Source organism: Oncorhynchus tshawytscha, linkage group LG20, assembly GCF_018296145.1.
Source record: "Oncorhynchus tshawytscha isolate Ot180627B linkage group LG20, Otsh_v2.0, whole genome shotgun sequence".
Lineage (NCBI taxonomy): Eukaryota > Metazoa > Chordata > Actinopteri > Salmoniformes > Salmonidae > Oncorhynchus > Oncorhynchus tshawytscha.
The window spans coordinates 19,074,222-19,091,844 of record NC_056448.1 but is presented as its reverse complement, the minus strand read 5'-3'; positions in this window follow the sequence as shown (position 1 = coordinate 19,091,844).

Sequence of the window (17,623 nt, the reverse complement as noted above, 5' to 3'; positions counted from 1 at the left end):
GGGAAAGGAGTTATACTGTAGGCATAGTGATAAGTGTTATAAGGAGTGAAGGAGAAAGAGATGAGTAAAGCATGAAATGAGAATGAGACAGAATGAGAGAAAGAAAGGAATAGAGAGAAAGACCAGTCCCCATTCCCCTCAACTTCCACTCATTTGTCCCCTCATCCCTTCATCCTTCCATTCAGGATGATGTAACCACAGGGTTAGGTCACCCGTTAGGCCATTTCCCCACCCTTAACCTGCTGACCTCTGACTTCATGTCCCTTAGTCATAGAGGAGTGTGGAGTTTATTTTTTTCCGGTGGCTGTAGGAGATCCGGTTTGAATGGGTTAAAGGAAGAGTGGTATCCGAGCCGCGATACTTTTTTACCTGCTGTAACTTTAATGGACCCTGATGAAAATTGATCCCATAGCATGGGCGATGGATTTCGTTGCTATGTTCGAAAACCAATGCTTTCTATATCTAGCCAGGTCATGTTTAGGTTCATATCTCATGTGGGTTTGATTAGTTTATTATTCATGGGTTAACTTCTGAGCTTGGTTAAGGAAGATTCAAAAGAGCATTCACTGGGTTTATTCTATTAGAATCTAACATTATGCAGATTTTAGAAAACTAATGACAGATTTGACAAAGATAGAGGTTATAAATTGTTACTTGCCACAACCATTTCATTCAGTCTTCTTTTTAGAGGCAGTCAACTATCATCAAAAACATGCATTGTTCAGATATCAAAACACTCCCCCATGTCTAACTACAGTCAAGTAACTAAGACATACATCTGCATGCATTTAAAATGTTCACTTGATCTGGTCAAGACGCTTGTGGGGCTCAGTAGCCCAGGCGTAAATCACAATAAGTGACCTGATAGATTTTTCTGTGTTAATGTAGCCCGGTCTTGGCAAATAACTCAGGCTAAGGGAGCTAAAGGAACTAAAGGACCGACCTTCCGTGCACTACTGCAATGGGGCGGATCACCCAATCAACAATGTGGTTGACCCCTTGATTGACCCCTGTTGACCTCTTTGGCCAATCAGGCTAATGGTGGTGTGAAGGTCCGGGCTAGACCTCAGTGACCCTCCCTTACCATACATACACTCTCTCTCACACACACACACACACACACACACACACACACACACACACACACACACACACACACACACACACACACACACACACACACACACACACACACACACACACACACACACACACACCTCTCACCCTACCCTGTGATCTCACATCCTGGGTCTCTAACCCGTCTCCACTTTAACTGCCTGGTTTGTCGCTTTGCTTCATTGAGGCAGTCTCATTAGTGCTGACCTCTCTCCCTCTATGCATGGCAGTTCAAATTAACAGCCCTGCCGTCGATCACTGTATAATAATGCAGCCAAAGACTAGTTAAACAATATGGGCTTTCACTAGTGTCTGCACTGTAAAGGAAGGAGAAGTGTCAGCTCAAAGCAAACTTCTAGGCCAAGACAGTGAGATTTGAGGGTGAATCCCAATAACCACTTGTGTATCGTAAGGTGTGCCATAAAACCTTGAAATAACCATATTCCATCCAGACCATCTCATATGGACCAATAGATTTCTGCATAAATAAATGACCATAAAACTAAGGGAATTGGATGGGCTGGAGACTTGGGACTGTGGCAAGGTAGCTCGTATTACAGCACATTGATTAGACACTATAGGCTGTAATTTGAACAAACCTAATGCAATGGTAAATCTTAGTGCTGTCAGTATCATTATAGGTTCGGGGGTGTGTCAGAAATATGTTTGCTATTCAAATCAAATCAAATTTTATTTGTCACATGCTTCGTAAACAACAGGTGTGGACTAACAGTGAAGTGCTTACTTACGGGCCCGTCCCAACAATGCAGGGAGAAAGAAAATGGAGAAATAATAGAAAAGTAAAACACGTAATAATAAAAGTAGTAATGAGTAATGATAACTCATATATACAGGGGGTACCAGCACCAAGTCAGTGTGAAGGGGTACGAGGTAATTGAGGTAGGCATGTACATATAACTAGGAATAAAGTGACAGATAGTAGAACAGTAGCGGCACTTCGTTATTTTCACTAGCAATGTGCATGCCCCGCCCACATGAGGATCTGACTTTTACAGACATCTATTTCCTGTGTTTAAGGGGTGCAAAATCGGCAGGGTAACCTAGTGTCTGCACTTGGATGTCGGCCCACTACCTCAAGCTCACCTTCGACAAGACAGAGCTGCTCTTCCTCCTGGGAAAGGCCTGCCCGCTCAAAGGCCTGGACTAGTAACCGGAAGGTTGCAAGTTCAAACCCCCGAGCTGACAAGGTACAAGGTACAAATCTGTCGTTCTGCCCCTGAACAGGCAGTTAACCCACTGTTCCTAGGCCGTCATTGAAAATAAGAATTTGTTCTTAACTGACTTGCCTAGTTAAAAAAAAGTTTAAAAATTTAAAAATCAAATCAAATAAATAAAAAAAATATTATGGATATATTGACAAGATATACGGTGCCTTGCGAAAGTATTCGGCCCCTTTGAACTTTGCGACCTTTTGCCACATTTCAGGCTTCAAACATAAAGATATAAAACTGTATTTTTTTGTGAAAAATCAACAACAAGTGGGACACAATCATGGGACACAATAATTTTGCACGCCCAATTTTTCAGATTTTGATTTGTTAAAAATGTTTGAAATATCCAATAAATGTCGTTCCACTTCATGATTGTGTCCCACTTGTTGTTGATTCTTCACAAAAAAATACAGTTTTATATCTTTATGTTTGAAGCCTGAAATGTGGCAAAAGGTCGCAAAGTTCAAGGGGGCCGAATAGTTTCGCAAGGCACTGTATGTCTCTTCGCCCTAACAATGGGAGTCATTGTCCACAAAGCGGCACGGCAGGCTGTCTAGCTCCCTCGTATCCTTTCTTTGGATTGGTGGATACATCTCATTATTGTAATCCTTTTCAGAATATTCGATGAGGGTTGTTGACGTCAACTGCCTGTATTCAATGGAGGGAGATGCTATGCTACTAGCCTCATGCCATGAATATGCATAGCCATCTTGAGACAACTCCGATACATAGTGTTTTTTTCTCAAAGTTGCCGAGATGTCACGTCCTACATATATCAGTACACTCGTAACAACTTAAGCATTATGAAACTTATATTCGGTCAAATAAACCTCACGTAGCAAATATGCCATAAATGTTTTTATTTGACAAATTTGACAAAAACTCCCTGCTGGTGGGCGAAACAGAAAAGAAAAGCCACCTGCTGGAGACAGATTTTCCAGAGTTAGGCCTCTCTCTTCCTCTTCCTCTGCTTAAATCTCACTGGATTGATTGCTTTCATTTTACCTGCGACTCTTTCATACTCTTGCTTGTGGCTTATGTTTTTTCCGGGTTGACGTTACGACCGTGAAAATGTTTGTAATGACCTGTCAAACACACCCAGGTAATGGCTGAAATGGGCTCAGTGGAATACATTGTCTTTCATACAGTTGAAATTTAATACAGTTTGAAATGTTTACAAATTAGATGCGCTGACTAAAAGCAACTTCCTGAAACGTAACATTCAGATTATAGTGGTATTATGTCTGACCTCGCAAACAATGTAAAGTATGTATAGATAGGAGTAATCTACTGTAGATAAACGTGTTGATTTTTATCCAGGGGTATACTGCTATTGACACACTTGTTGAATTATGCAACAGAACATGACAACAACAGTAATTAATGAGGCAGTCTAGACAGTACAGATGAGTGCAGGTAGGGTAGACAGTGCAGGTGAGTACAGGTAGGGTAGACAGTGCCGGTGAGTGCAGGTAGGGTAGACAGTGCAAGTGAGTGCAGGTAGGGTAGAAGTGCAGGTGAGTACAGGTAGGGTAGACAGTACAGATGAGTGCAGGTAGGGTAGAAGTGCAGGTGAGTACAGGTTGGGTAGACAGTGCAGGTGAGTACAGGTAGGGTAGACAGTGCAGGTGAGTACAGGTAGGGTAGACAGTGCAGGTGAGTACAGGTAGGGTAGACAGTGCAGGTGAGTACAGGTAGGGTAGACAGTGCAGGTGAGTACAGGTAGGGTAGACAGTGCAGGTGAGTACAGGTAGGGTAGACAGTACAGATGAGTGCAGGTAGGGTAGAAGTGCAGGTGAGTACAGGTAGGGTAGACAGTGCAGGTGAGTACAGGTAGGGTAGACAGTGCAGGTGAGTACAGGTAGGGTAGACAGACCAAGTTTTTGGTGGTTGCAGCCCTGTTCCACCCACTTATGCTAATTTATTGATTTCAATTTTAAAGATACTCTTTGAAGAGGTAGGGTTTCAGGTGCTTTCGGAAGACAGGCAGGGACTCTGCTGTCCTAGCTTCAGGGGGAAGCTGGTTCCACCATTGAAGTGCCAGGACAAAGAAGAGCTTGGACTGGGATGAGCGGGAGCTGCCCTCCCATAGGGGTGGGAGGGACAAAAGACCAGAAGTGACAGAGCGGAGTGCCCAGGTTGAGGTGTAGGGTTTGAGCATAGCCTGAAGGTGGGGGGACTGAAGGTGGGAGACGACAAGTGCCTGGATTAAGGTCAGCACCTGCAGGAGCTAGTCATTGCTTTGTTGTTTTCAGAGAATGACAGGGTGTTGTCCAGGGTCACCCCAAGATTAATTTGCACTCTAGGAGGGCAACACTGTGGAGTTGTCAGCCGTGATGGAGACGTCTTTGAGCAGGCAGGCCTTTCCCAGGAGGAAGAGCAGCTCTGTCTTGTCGAAGGTGAGGTAGGTGAGGTCCGCTTGAGGTAGTGGGCCGACATCCAAGTCAGGCACGCAGAGATGTGTGTCACCATCTGGGTGTCAGATGGAGGAAGGAGAAAAGTAGTTGAGTGTCATCCGCATACCAAGGAGAGACCATGTGAGGATATGACGGAGTCGAGTGACTTGTATAGAGTGTATAGAGAGAAGAGGAGAGAGCCAAGCACTGGGGGACACCAGTAGTGAAGGTACGTGGTGCAGACACAGATCCTTGTCACCTGGTAGGAATAGCATGTGGAATTATAAACAAGTTGTAGGTGTGTCGAGACTTGGCCCCTCACTGGCCGATCAGAACATGCTCCATTGCTAAATATGTGGTGGCTTCAAGTTGTGTATTTACGGTCTTTTTTGCATATCGTTGTCATCAACTCCATTTTGATTGTTAGTCCGTTATAGCCTAGTTCTAAACAACAACTTGATTTAAATAAGCTATATCTAAATACAGTTACAGACAGACACCATAATTGCTCCCAGTGGCCGTATAATACAAGTAGGAAGTCAGAAGTTTACGTACACTTAGGTTGGACTCATTAAAAGTTTTTTTTTTCAACAACTCCACAATTCTTGTTAACAAACTATAGTTTTGGCAAGTCGGTTAGGACATCTACTTTATGCATGACACAAGTCATTTTTCAACAATTGTTTACAGACAGATTATTTCACTTACAACTCACTGTATCACAATTCCAGTGGGTCAGAAGTTTACATACTCTTAAGTTGACTGTGCCTTTAAACAGTATGAAAATTCCAGAAAATGATGCCATGGCTTTAAAAGCTTCTGATAGGCTAATTGACATCATTTGAGTCAATTGGAGGTGTACCTGTGGATGTTTTTCAAGGCCTACCTTCAAACTCAGTGCCTCTTTGCTTGACATCATGGGAAAATCAAAAGAAATCAGCCAAGACCTCAGAAAAAAAAATTGTAGACCGCCACAAGTCTGGTTCATCCTTGGAAACAATTTCCAAACGCCTGAAGGTACCACGTTCATCTGTACAAACAATAGTACACATGCATAAACTTCACATACGTCATACCGCTCAGGAAGGAGACGCTTTCCGACTCCTAGAGATGATCATACTTTGGTGCGAAAAGTACAAATCAATCCCAGAACAACAGCAAAGAACCTTGTGAAGATGCTGGAGGAAACAGGTACAAAAGTATCTATATCCACAGTAAAACGAGTCCTATATTGACATACCCTGAAAAGCCGCACAGCAAGGAAGAAGCCACTGCTTCAAAACCGCCATAAAAAAGACAGACTACGGTTTGCAACTGCACATGGGGACAAAGATCGTACTTTTGGAGAAATGTCCTCTGGTCTGATGAAACAAAAATAGAACTGTTTGACCGTAATGACCATCGTTATGTTCGGAGGAAAAGGGGGGAAGAAAATACCAAAGAACACCATCCCAATCGTGAAGCACTGGGATGGCAGCATCATGCTGTGGGGGTGCTTTGCTGAGGGACTGGTGCACTTCACAAAATAGATGGCATCATGAGGTAGGAAAATTATGTGAATATATTGAAGCAACATCTCAAGACATCAGTCAGGAAGTTAAAGCTTGGTCACAAATGGGTTTTCCAAATGGTCAATGACCCCAAGCATACTTCCACAGTTGTGCCAAAATGGCTTGAGGACAACAAAGTCAAGGTATTGGAGTGGCCATCACAAAGCCCTGACCTCAATCCCATAGAACATTTGTGGGCAGAACTGAAAAAGTGTGTGCGCGCAAGGAGGCCTACAAACCTGACTCAGTTACACCAGCTCTGTCAGGAGGAATGGGCCAAAATTGACACAACCTATTGTGGGAAGCGTGTGGAAGGCTACCCGAAATGTTAGACCCAAGTTAAACAATTTAAAGGCAATGCTACCAAATACTGATTGAGTGTATTTAAACTTCTGACCCACTGGGAATGTGATGAAAGAAATAAAAACTGAAATAAATCATTCTCCCTACTATTATTCTGACATTTCACATTCTTAAAATAAAGTGGTGATCCTAACTGACCCAAGACAGGGAATTTTTACTAGGATGAAATGTCAGGAATTGTGAAAAACTGAGTTTAAATGTATTTGGCTAAGGTGTATATAAACTTCCGACTTCAACTGTAGACTATGGAGGGTTTTACGTACGTCCAAACTTCTCACAGGAACTGGATAAAAATCCAATATAAAGAAAAAGGGGGAATGTCCACTCACCATTATACTGCTTGCAAATATAATGTTTTACAAACATCATGGAACCATCTTACAGATCATATTTTCCCTTCTCCAGAAATAACAGACAAAATGTAATTACATTCGAGCCATGTACGTTCTTACCATAAACCCATGGATGGTGAATCTTTGTAATACGTTGGCTTTTTTAATCAAATTAAATGAAAAACAGTTACTGTTTTTTAAACTAACAACAATATTTCTAAGTAGGATCGGGTTAGAAGCATGAGATCATAAATCACCTCTCGTTCCATGGCCTAAATGTCTTTATACATAACATTCGCACATCTATACAAAATACTAGGCTCCTGTCAATTGTATTGTTGCCTATATGCAAGGCAGATTCTCATAATAATCTGATGTTGATACGGCATTATAAGAGGACTGTAGTTTATATTTATATTTTATTATAGTTTGGATGAGCAGGTCTTTGGTAATCAGATGAAGGGCACTGTTTGAACATGGGGATGGATAGCTTGCTTGAACAAGCAAAATGCAGGTATGTGAATTGTGAATAATGAAAACGCACGAGGGCAAAAACCTCCATGGGCACTGTGTGTCATGGATGGTTAGGCTGCGCTTCCGCTCTGAAGATCCATGGCATTTTGAGAGTCTTAAAATATCCTATTAGTGCTGCATGAAATTGTCCTTAAAAGCAAGTGCAAAATGGACAGACCTCAAATAGAGCCACCCCTCCCACCTCAGCGCATGCGAGATGATTTTGACAGGTAAATTGAAGAATCTGGCGTTAGGGCTGGGAAAATGCCAGTGTGACAGTGTTTACATGACAAAGTTGCAAACTAACGTGCGTTGGACAATTGTGCCTCCATAGCGGCAGCCGAACATAGAGCCCTATATGGAAACTTTGCAGTTTCATGTTGGGCACAGATATAGAGCATTGTCTAAAAAACGAACAACACAAAAGCATCACTTTCACAATGCAAAAACAATCATATATCTGCAGTGCAGGTTTGGTTGGATTCCAGCCCTTTATATGAGGAAAACAAGGACCCACAGGACCAGCATGAAGTTGACACCAGGACTTGAAAAGCATCCACTCCACAGGTCATCTCCTGCCTGCGGGATGTGGAGGGAGCATTAGTTGGCGAGTGGTGAAATAAGGCTGGTAGGGTGTACTGTAAATCCCAGTGATTTGGGTTAGGGGAGGTGGTGGTGGAGGAGGAGCTGTGTGGCTGCAGGCTGGAGGCTTGGGAGGAGGATTAGCCACTGTAAGCTGCACACTAAGTTTACTGATCTGTCTTCTCTTCCTGAGCCCTCCAGCCTGGCAGGCGACGTGTCAGAGGGACTTAAGCTGTCCAGTGTGGGACAGCTGCGCAGGTTATGTGTGTGTGTGTGTGTGTGTGTGTGTGTGTGTGTGTACGTGTGTGTGTGTGCGTGAATGTGTGTTCCCACATGTATGTGAATATGCGTGTGTGGTGCATCAGCCCCACTGCAGACACTCACACACAACTGCAACGCACCACCCACCCACCCACAGCCTCCTCACCACTCTCTCACGAATGTCTCTTCCCTCGTCCCCCCCATCCTTCTTCCCTGACATCCACCTAATGGTCCCAGAGCTGGCTTTACTCATCATCACACGCACCAAAACAAAAAACCTTTCTCTCTCTCCACCAACTGTGTTTCTGTGTTGCTGCATGCCAAGAGGGCCTTCTCCGGCTATACAGACTATGTCAACAGGAATAAATTGCACATCTTTTCCAAACAGAGCAATTTCTCTGCCATCTGCCCCGCGACGTAAATCAGGTCTTGTGGATGCAAACCTACTCCTTCGGATGCAAACCTACAACGGCAGCCAAAAGTCTAATCCCCATGTCCCCCCTGGCTTCTAAATCATCCTGAGATATGAATGGCTCTGTATATTATCTAGAAAATATGAATATATGCTAAATGCTACACTAGCGCCTGCGGTGTGGTCTCAGTATAAACCAGCAGTTTCTAATTAATCAATTGTGGATATTGTGTTCTTAGCAAATGGTCCTACTTCAAATGGTGTATTTTGTATGTAAATTGGACTGTGTTCTGAGAGTGGGGGCTAGTGATTATGTCCAGACTATTATTGTGGGACTGGATTAAGCAAACAAAAAGTCTGGATGTGGTACACATTGATCATCTTTTGAACTAATATTTTGAAGGAAAATATTTTTTTAATGTTCTCCGTTACCTACTAATGTAGGTGAATACAGGTTACCATACCAGGTGAAATTAAGGTAAAACAGTTTTTTTTAAATAATTAACAATGACATTCTGAAGGTACACCTCAATAACAACCTATAGACTGTACAGGGATCTTTCTCTTAATAAACAAAGACTCTCCATCTTAGCTTATAAATATGTTTTGTGTCATTTTGTTTTTCTTCAGATTCAATATAGTAAAACTATGATTATTTAAGAGCCCAAATAAAGATTTATGAATAAAAAAATGTAGCATGCAAGGGCAGTCATTTACAGTGTCACTTTCATGCCACTTTCATTACTATTTTCATACAAAAACCAAACCTGCAAAATACAATACATTGCACCCCCATTTTAAATATGCATAAATATATTTATTGATTACATTGATTACATACATTGCATTAAAATACTGAAAGTATTATAACAAATATTGACATGTCAAGCTCAACAGGGTCAAATGTCAAAGATATCCAGCTGCTCCCCACCCCCTATCTACACAGACACACACAAATACAAGAACACTACACTCAAACACTCATACACTCAAACACTATTACACACACACACACACACACACACACACACACACACACACACACACACACACACACACACACACACACACACACACACTTTGCCCATGTGAACTGCCAAGCAGGTTGTTGAATGAATACAGAAATAGATCCAGGCTGTAATTCCTGACCATATAGACATCCCCAATATAATTGACATCCTAGGAAATCCAGGATATCTTGGGCTCAAACCCCCCATTCCTGTCACATCATAGCCCCAACATCCGCACAGACACACCCCTGCTCCCCCCAGGCCCTCTCCGTGCTAATCCAGCCGCCATACAGATGTTACCACATCAGCTTCTAATCCAGCCAAGCCCCCTTATGCCAGGGATTAACACCAGGCCCAATCTGGTTGATCCAAAGGGGACAGAAATGGAGAGAGGAGTCAGAGAGGAGAGGAGGTGAGGGGTTGTGTCTCTGCACCCGTTCGCCCCAAACCAAGGCTGTTCTTGTCCAAAAAAAAACAAATAAAAGATAGATTTTCTTTTAAAATCTTGACATCTATCTTGTTTTCTACTCAAATCAAAGTGGTTAGACAAATAAAGCAAGTAGGCCTACAATCTATTATTTCTCATTAATCAATTACACAGGATATTTGCAGGAAAAAGGACTTAATTAATTCAAAAGAATAATGTATTTACCCCTAAACACATATGACTTATTGCATAACTTTTTTGGTGCTTATAACACTGTTCTTAACATTGCCAAAATTTGAATTTGATCACACATGAAAACAATTTCACATAGTGTACATTTTTCATTTAAGCTACACAGCTCCATTATATGCTAAAAAAACATGCAGCATTTAAAAAGATTGGCTGATATAATAGCAAAGAATAACATCTGGAGATGAGAACAGAGAGTCTTATTTCCAGTAGTGCCATGCAGGTTTTAATGACAACAGATGGTATTGTGAGTGTGTGAGTGATTGAGTGATTGAGTGAGTGAGTGAGTGAGTGAGTGAGTGAGTGAGTGAGTGAGTGAGTGAGTGAGTGAGAGAGAGCGTAATAATTGGTGAGGGACAGTCATGCTGGATTTAGGACTCAGTGCTCTATAATATCAAGATATTACTGATTGTGTCCCCAAAAAATCCAATATGTCATGGGTAGGCAGTGCTACACATGGAAGAGCAATTCAAATTCCTGCAAAAAAAAAGATCAGTGTGTTTTTAACCTATTCCCAGCTCCTAATTCCATGGACAACCACCAGCCAAGATTGTGGGATAGTAGAGGAAAGGATGAAACATTCAATCTTTCAAAGGGAAGTTATGTTTTTTTGTTTAAAAAAATGGTAAATTAATTTGTTTTTTGCCCAAACGAATTGTTCCCAGACACACACACAAACACACACACACAACACTCTGCAAAGCCCTCACTATGAATTTATTAACTACAAAACAATAAGACGTGTTTTTTTATTTTGGTGCCACTCTGCACACACAAGCTTGTTAGCTAGCTAGCTCAAAGGACATTCAAAGTTCCTTCATAGAAGCCGCTCCCCATAGGTATAATTCTGTGTACCTAATTCAGATAATGCATGTCATAACAAGATGCCCAGTGCTTCAAGCTTCCTCTCCAACCTTCTTTTGCTCTCTCCCCAAATACAACATTTCAGTCACATCTTGCGCCATAGGCTATACTTGTCTGTCCATCACGCATGTGAACAACTATACCGAACAAAAATATAAACGCAACATCTAATGTGTTGGTTCAATGTTTCATGAGCTGAAATAAAAGATCCCAGAAATGTTCAATACGCACAACAAGCTTATTTCTCAAAAATGTTAGTTTACAACCATGTTAGTGAGAATTTCTCCTTTGCCAAGATAATCCATCAACCTGACAGGAGTAGCATGTCAAGAAGATGATTTACACGGCATGATCATTACACAGGTGCACTTTGAGCTGGAGACAAAAGGTCACTCTAAAATGTGCAGTTTTGTCACACAACACAATGCCACAGATGTCAGTCAAGTGCAGTCAGCATGCAATTGGCATGCTGACTGCAGGAATGTCCACCAGAGCTATTGCCAGAGAATTTAATGTTCCTATTTCTACCATAAGCCGCCTCAATTCTCGTTTTAGAGAATTTGTTAGTAAGTCCAACCGGCCTCACAACCGCAGACCACGTGTAACCAAGTCAACCAAGGACCTCCACATCTGGCGTCTTCACCTGCGGGATCAACTGAGCCACCCGGACAGCTGGTGAAACTGTGGGTTTGTACTACCAAAGAATCTTTGCACAAACTGTCAGAAACCATCACAGGGAGCTCATCTGCGTGCTCGATTTCCTCACCATTGTCCTGACTGCAGTTTGTCGTCATAACCAACTTCAGTGGGCAAATGCTCACCTTTGATGGCCACTGGCATGCTGGAGAAGTGTGCTCTTCACGGATGAATCCCGGTTTCAACTGTACCGGACAGATGGCAGACAGCATGTAGGGCGTCATGTGGGCGAGAGATTTGCTGATGTCAACATTGTGAACAGAGCGCCCCATAGTGGCAGTGGGGTTATGGTATGGGCAGGCATAAGCTACGGATAACAAACACAATTCCATTTTAGCGATGGCAATTTGAATGCACAATGATACAATGTCATGCCATTCATCCACCGCCATCACCTCATGTTTCAGCATGATAATGCATGGCCCCATTTCGCAAGGGTCTGTACACAATTCCTGGAAGCTGAAAATGTCCCAGTTCTTCCACGGCCTACATTCTCACCAGACGTCACCCATTGAGCATGTTTGGGATGCTCTGGATCGACATATACAATAGCATGTTCCAGTTCCCTCCAATATCCAGCAACTTCACACAGCCATGGAAGAGGAGTGGGACATCATTCCACAGGCCACAATCAACACCCCGATCAACTCTATGCAAATTAGATGTGTCGTGCTGCATGAGGCAAATGGTGGTCACACCAGATACTGACTGGTTATCTGATCCACGCCCCTACATTTTTTTTAAGGGTATCTGTGACCAACAGATACATATTTTTATTCCCAGTCATGTGAAATCCATAGATTATGGCCTAAATCATTTATTTCTTTAAATTGACTGATTTGCTTATATGAACTATAACTCAGTAAAATGTTAGAAATTGTTTTTATTTTTGTGTAGTGTAGCTTGTCCACACTGATTGCTGAAGTCATTGAATGAGCTAAATGGAAAAAACGGCTGATTTCACAGGTTCAAAAACGAACAGAAAGGAACAATAAAAAAACAGTACTTTTTTTTTTTAGTTCGAACTGGTCAGAACTTTATTTTCTAAACAAATAGTGGTTCTGTTTAGAAAAAAATATTTCAGTTCCAACCCCTGACACACACACACTCTCTTCACATCTTTACACTATAACAAACTAACAAAGTAAACTCAACACAAAATTCAAAACAATTTGACAAAAACTGAAAACACAAATACAAATTCCACTTAAGACCACACCCAGGTTTCTAAGGAGACAGCCAATACACCTATACACAGAACAGTAGATGGCCTCATGGTTCTTTAGAGGGAGATGCATTGAACTTGCTCATAGCAACACTTCCCCAAACACACTTTTAATTAAACTTCCTCTAATTAAAGTCTCTCTTCTTATTAGGCCATCCTAATTGATTTAATTTGTCTTTCCTCAACTATTGGCTTTGACCTCTACTTAGTTAATTAATTAATTGATTTACCCCAAGTGTATTTGGGCTTTTTAAGAGGATTCTGACATCTTAACCCTTTAATCTTATGCATGTGGTCACTCTGGGGCTGGACAGAGATGTATTGGGATATTCCGCTGGGATTTTGCTGCAGATTTAGGCCAACAGTGCTCAACGTACAAGGCCATATTCACAGGCCTGGCCTTTCACACAACTGTAAACTTTGCGTCAGGAAAAGTAAAGATATCAGCAATATAAATGTAAACGTATTTGTATGTGATTCGGGGTTGAAATCGGAGTGTTGTGAACAGTGTTGTGAATGTGAACAACTTAAATCCCAAAGAAAAACGCCTACACTATTTGTAGCCCTATAACTTTGGAAAGAGGCAGTAGCCAGCAGAGAACAGGGAACAAAATGTGACGCTCTATTATTTCCATAATTAATGTCTAGGACCAGAATACCTCCTTTATGAGGGGCTTGGGAAACCCAAATCACCAACACTGGTTTATGGGAGTCATTTTTCTTGATAACAGTGTGGGCACTGGACTTCCACAGCTAAATGTATTTATTAAGAAGATGCTGTAGAAGGAGAGGACATCAACTCTTGGCACCATTTTAGTACTGTTTGCCTTAAAGAGGTAGAAACTCTAATGGTTGCTGAATCTGATCAATTATCAAAGGAGATGTTGTTACTACTGTATAAACTGGACATTGTTCAAATTTGCCCTCTAACATGAACGAAGGCAGTTTGCTGCCATGACCTTAGAAGAACTCTTTACCATTGACCCAAGTATGTGTGGGTGCATTCGTTTGTACGTGACTGAGTGTGTGTCCGTAAGTTAGTGTGTGCATGGATAGCAATGTTTTAATTGTAGGCTAATTAAACAAGTTATGTTATTCCAAAAACAGACCAGAAAGCAAAATGTGAAATATGCTACACATAGAAGCAGTGAGTTATAATGTCCATTCGTACCAAAATAAGAAAGTGGAGCTCACCATAAGTCTCTCACTGCAAATCAACGTCACATTCTACTCACTGAAAGAGATCAGTGGACAGAAAACCTGGACAAATAGCTCTCTCTGGTGGTGAAAGTACACACAGACAGGGTGTTATTTCTCTTTTTCCAGGTGTGTGCTCCACCTATGGGGAAAAGAGCAGAAAATCAACATACTGCACAATACACAACCTACGATGTAGATGTATCACACAAGGCCTTAGAATGAACATGTTAAAGGCATTCAGGCAGGCTAAACTGGTATACTGTAGGCACAGCTACAGGGCAATGTCAGACTAAGCAAATGCAGCAGGCCTACAGGCTATGAGGCTTGTAGGTGGTGTGTGGGGGTTAACTATTCCATTCCTCTACCTATACTCTCCACATAAGATTATCTTCATAGCCTGTGTAAATGCCAACATGTGACCACAACACTTGCTAAATGATCTGTATGAACCTAGTTGGCCATGGCTTTTCGATGACCCAATGTTGCTTACATATAGTTTCAGTAGGAGAGCAGCCACATTGATTTTACAGCATGCCTTTGTCGCTCTCTAAGGCCTAAATCTGGGGTGTATTCGTTTAGATCAAGACCATAGCAAATAGTTGCAAACATTTGCAAAACGTGTTGCAACGCAACAAGTATTTTTTCTGCGCAGCTGCTACTCTGTCCTTGGAGACGGAATGGTATCTTTTTGGGTATCTGTACTTTAGTTTACTATTTATATTTTTGGCAATTTTTACTTTTACTCCACTACATTCCTAAATAAAATAATGTACTTTTTACTCCATACATTTTCTCTGACACAAAAAAGTACTCCTTACATTACATTTCCTTACAAATAATCCCTACATTTAGCAGGACAGGAAAATGGTCCAATTCACACACTTATCAAGAGAACATCCCTCCCTGTTCATCCCTACTGCCTCTGATCTGGCAGACTCCCTAAACACAAATGCTTAGTTTGTAAATTATTGTGTTGGAGTGTGCCCCTGGCTATCCGTAAAAAATGTTTTTGTCTGATTTATTTAATACAAGAAACGTGAAATCATTTATACTTTTACTTTTGATACTTAAACATATTAGAAACCAAATACTTTTACACTTTTACTCAAATATAATTTTACTGGGTGACTTTCACTTTTACTTCAGTCATTTTCTATTAAGGTCCCTTTATTTTTATTCAAGTATAACAATTAGGTACTTTTTCCAACACTGCTTTGGTAACTTCCAGGTATCGGCGGGGATACTTAAGCAACTATCTGGCATGGACACAGATTCATTGTGGCAGAAGAAGACGAGAGGTGGAGAGGAAGATGGCGGAAAACAGATGTTCTGTTTGAAACTGATGGTGGTCGGGTGAAGATGAGAGTGAGAATGAGCCAGCTGCAGTCATGAAAAGTAAAGGAAACAAAATCATTAAAGTTGTGATGAAACTAAGAAATCCCTAGATTAGATTATAGTCGGAGTAAGGGTTTTGGATCAATGTTACCTGGAGGTTCCGTTTGAAGTCACGAGGAGAGAGGTTGCATCAGTGAGAGTCACAAGAGCTGGTCGTATTCAGATCTTTTGATATGTCTGCGGAACAGAAGAAGCATGCTTTTTATTTATTTTATTTAACCTTTCTTTAACTAGGCAAGTCAGTTAAGAATAAATTCTTATTTACAATGACGGCCTACCCCTGCCAAATCCTAACACGGACGACGCTGGGCCAATTGTGCGCCGCCCTATGGGACTCCCAATCACAGCCGGTTGTGATACAGCCTGGAATCAAACCAGGGTCTATAATGACGCCTCAAGCAATGAGATGCAGTGCCTTAGACCACTGCGCCACTCGGGAGCCCAATAATGTTGTGTATGGATTTCCGAAGCAGGGTGCATGTCAAGGGGGTTATTTCTGGGGTTGCGCATGATGTGGATGCAGATTATATACCTGAGGAAGTAGGTGAAGTGATTGGTGCAAGTCAAATGACCCGTATGGTGGATTGAGTAAGGAAATCCACTTCATCCATATTGTTTTTTTTTGATGAGTCTCTCCTTTCTCATGTAAAGCTAGGCTTTATGAGACACTGTACCTTGTAAGAGCTTTTGTGCACAAGCCCCTCCAGTGTTATAAATGCAAAGGATTTGGGCATGTATCAAGTGTATGCATACGGGAAGAATATTGTATGCCAGCTGAAGTTATATGCTGCAACTGTGGTGGTGAACATGCACTTGAGCACCTGGATTGCTCTGTTAGGACGAAGAAGGCCGAGGTAGCAAAAATAAGGGCTGTCCAGCGTGCCTCCTACCTGGAGGCGGTGAGAAGAGTGGAAGGAGCGAGTGGCGTTGAAGACGCCATGGTAAACAAGACTGCACCAGGGAATGTTGCTTGGCAATCAAGGGAACCTGATATGTTACATGTGAAAAATATGGGCTTTGTAACATTAATTGCAATGATCATAAATTGCACAGCACAAACAAAGAAGAAATCTGAGAAAATGTTAATTATTGTGAGTGCCGCAGAACGCTTTTTGGGACTGAGTTTACAGCCAAGGCATTGCAAGAAATCCTGTCAAAGGATGTTCTGGCATCACAGGCCCCTGAGCCTGTGTAGGGATGTGATTGAAGGAGTGGGATAAATTTTTTTACATGTCTATTTTTTGTCTTTTGTATTATGTTGGTCTTTAGCTAGCTAGCTGGCTAATGTTTTTGTTTGAAAAATTAATCTGGACACAGTACCAGCTTTTTTGTTTCACCTGTCTGCCAATTCCTGATCTTGTAAGAACATAATTTGAGGAGTTGCCTGATGCGTGAGAGGAATGGGAGAGAGGAATACAGCAGTGCTGAGACAGAGTGTTCCTAGTGAAGATGACAAACTCAAGCAATGACCCTCTCTATCTTCTGAGGATGCAGCTTTAAAAGATTTGGCATCTATTGGTTGACCTGTCATGATATATTGCTTGTTTGTTCGTTTTTTTTACCCTTGAAACACTTTGAGATTCTATGAAAAACACTATAGAAATGTTAGAAATTATTATTGACGCCTGCTTGCGGACCGCCATAATAACATAGAAGAAGACAGATTCAGAATCTGATTATTGTTGAAGTAGTTTGACTACGGAGCCAACAGGCCAGTGTTCCCCTGTGTTAGTAGCCAAGTGAGAAGGTGGTATTTACCACATATGACTGGGAAAAATCCACTTGAATGCCCCTCGAACT